Source organism: Petaurus breviceps, unplaced genomic scaffold (assembly GCF_028583685.1).
Source record: "Petaurus breviceps papuanus isolate PSGF00001 unplaced genomic scaffold, PetGlider_PUasm1.0 90386, whole genome shotgun sequence".
Classification (NCBI taxonomy): Eukaryota; Metazoa; Chordata; class Mammalia; order Diprotodontia; family Petauridae; genus Petaurus; species Petaurus breviceps.
Window position 1 is genome coordinate 1,413,103 of NW_027187236.1, and position 3,388 is coordinate 1,416,490.

Below are 3,388 nucleotides of genomic sequence, written 5' to 3' on the forward strand. Positions count from 1 at the left end.
CTTTGTGGTTGATAGTCTGAAATTGGCACTATGAAGAGCTGGAGCCCTTCTGATTGAAATAGCCAATTAGGCAGAGTTTTCTGTGACTCAGTTCCCCACTGGTCTATGATTTGAAACTTTAAAAATATGGAGTGTAGCAAGTTTAAATTCCGGAAATTAAGTTTTTTTTTTTTTATGGTAAAAAACCAGGCTGTTTTAACTTCTAAGTCCTCTGGGGTGTGCGTTTCAAAGATGAATGTACCTGTGTTTGTTAAGCAATGCAAATTATGTAGGTGTGATAAAGATGTTGAGTTATTGGTAAACAAACATGATTTAGTTTGTCTTAATCCGTATTCCCTACTTGACTAAAAGTCTGCTTCCCAACCAGCAAATTCATAATGAATGAAGGAGATGTGCAAAACCGGCTCCAATTCATTCCTAATTGGTTCATTCCTTACATTTCATAAACATCCTGGGCAGCATTACATACCATAAAAGTTGATGCCAACTATTTTCTCTGTACTTAAAGTAAGTAGTAATGTGGTTTGACAGAAAGTTAAAGTGGAAATTGAAAAGTACAGATGCAAGTCTGAACTTGCAGCCCCAGTGGAGGAGAAAAAGTAACGGCATCGGACCCGCAGGTCTTTCCAAAGTTTGAATCACAGGTTGGCCACTAATTCTCACGACCTTGGCTTTGGGCAAGTCCAGTCCTCTCTCACAGTCTCATCATTCTCATCTACAAAGTAAGGATGGTTAGAACTCCAAAGTCCCTTCCTTCGCTTGGTATCCCTAATGCCTCACATAACACTTGGCACGTGTTAATAAATGCTTGTTAATTGAGTTGAGTGCTAACTAAATCCTATGCTTTTGCATTGATGGCATGGTTTCCTTATGACTAAAATACACTTCTAAAATATGTTCTAGTTCTTTAATCTCATGACAAGGAGACAGCTAGCTTGCATCACTGATTTCATCCTTTTCAAAAGCCTCCAATGCACCATACTACATTTCAGATGACCTTAAGGTCCCTTCCACCTTGAGATCATTGATGTCACTCCATTCAGCCTTGTATCACAAATAATCCTGTACATTTTCTACCTCCCACTCTTGTTCTCTTGGACACAGAAATCATGTTTTATTTCACGATTTGGTGGTTGGCAGAGTGTTTTGCAGACAGTAGGTAGCTCAAAATTTGTTTTTGAATTTAACTGGGAATGGTCCATTCAGACTCAACTTTTAGAGTTTCATTGCATTGGACCCCTAGACTCTGAAGCTCAGTGGAATTGAGTTAGCCATTTGGAGGTTTCTGGTTTTTGGACATGTGACATAGCCAAGCAAAAAATACATTTGCCATTTGCAAATATCTTGGGGATTTTATTTCCACAAGAACATACAAGATGTAACCAAAGTGTGATGAAATCTAAATAAAAATAAACATATTAGAATTCATACATCCAAATGTGGGTTATCCTTCAAAGCTATCCCCTTGGGAGGGTAACCATTTATTGCAAGGGTAGCATTCCCTGCCAGGGCCACTCACCCAATTTACAACTGCTCCCCTCAGAGTTATAGAGCTGTGCTTTCTAATACTTTTGCTCACTAAATTCACCAAATTATTGTTCTCTTCCAAATCAATCAACCCTATTTTACAAGAGGGTATTAACTGAGAACATATAACTGAAACAGTAGCTGTAAAAATAACCCACACAAATTGAGGGATGGGGGCAGGTGCATTGTCACCTTGACCAAGGTCCCTGGGGAGAGTGGGATCAGTCTGGAAGTGCACATAGATACAGGCAATAAGGTGTAGGACTGAGAGGATACCACTGTCAATCCATTTCTTCTTTCATTTTCTTCCTCACCAAGTTCATTCTGGGATTCTGGGTACAATAGCAACATACCATGATACCAGTATGAGTTGCCCCCTTGTTAAGCTGCTCTAGCTTCCAGCAGGGCTCAGTATTTCAGCTCTTGGGTCAATCTATTGCTGAGCTTGGCCACATAGGTCACTTAGCTGCTGCTCTGGTTCCTTACTGGACCAAGCTGCTACAGTTACTGGAACCCTTCTGATGACTCCCATGGGCTCACCAACTACTTAGGCACTCCTGTCTCAAGATATTCATTAATCTAAGATCGGGAAAGTTTAGACCTAGAAGAAATGGAGGCACCAGTTGTCTGGGTGAGAGGAAGCAGGCAAAGCTGAAAGCCTAGAAGTAATCCTCCTCTCTTGAAAGTCTACAAAGAAGCTTTGCCAGAGAGGTTCTGTGTGGCCAAGACTGCTCCTTTATTATAACCCTGGAATTGAAAATCAGCCTCTAATTGAAAGACTGGTCACCACCCAAGAGGCATGTAGGAAGCACAATGTATAGATCCCTGCATTTAGAGTTAGAAAGACATGTATTGGAGTGAGTGTCAGCTCTCCCAGTAGATAGCACCTGTCTATTTAGGATTTCTTCTTGAGAATGACCTTCAGAGTTGGCTTATGAGCCATGCAAATAAACCAAGTTCATTGTTTCTTCATCTCCTCTTTTAACCTCAAATGGGATGACCCAGAGTGATCTCCCACCTCATCCAGCAGACCTGACTTGGAATCCTGTTGGGCTGTCCTTAGAGACCCAATCCACCCCCAAAATCTGTAAGTTTGCTTAGAATTCCACACACTAGAAAATAGCTTTCTCCTCATTGTCACACTTTGTAAGTAGTATCACAAAAAGTCAGAGTATGAAAAGGTTTCAATAGATGAAAATAATGGATTGATTTCATATTATGACATTTAACTGGGGGAAAATAGACTCCTAGGCTTTGGACCCCTAAGAAACCCTAGAAATCATCGAATTCAACAAGTTTGAGTGATATAGGAAGAATATGAGGGGAAGGAAAAGGTAGAGATGAGTTCAAGGTCACACAAGATCTACTCTTTACTAATAATAGAACCAAGATTTGAACCCAGTCCCTCTGACCCCAAATTAAGTGCTGCTACAACACACTGAGGTTCTAAATAACAGCTGCACCACATTGCGGGAAGCTTAGTTAGAAAATGTTTTGAATAAAAAAGATCTAGGATTTTCTAGGTCATGTGATCCACAAGCTTGAGGACTGATCCCCTCAACCTCACTAAGCTCTGGAAAACAAATTGTGCACCAAAGATGAAACAACTTCAACTGTCTTCATGATTTAGGACACTCAGAAGCCAAAAGAAGGTGAAAAAAAAACCCAAATCAAACCAACGTATGAAATGATGCCTATCCTGAGCTCACTTAGCTCTTTGCTACTTCCTATGCCATTGGCAGTGAGGCTGCACTGACTGACCCAAGGATATGCAATACAGGCTCATAACCAAACCCAACTTCATAGTGCCCCCCCCCCCGCCACACACACACACGCCTCATTCCAGTGGGGTGGAGATGCC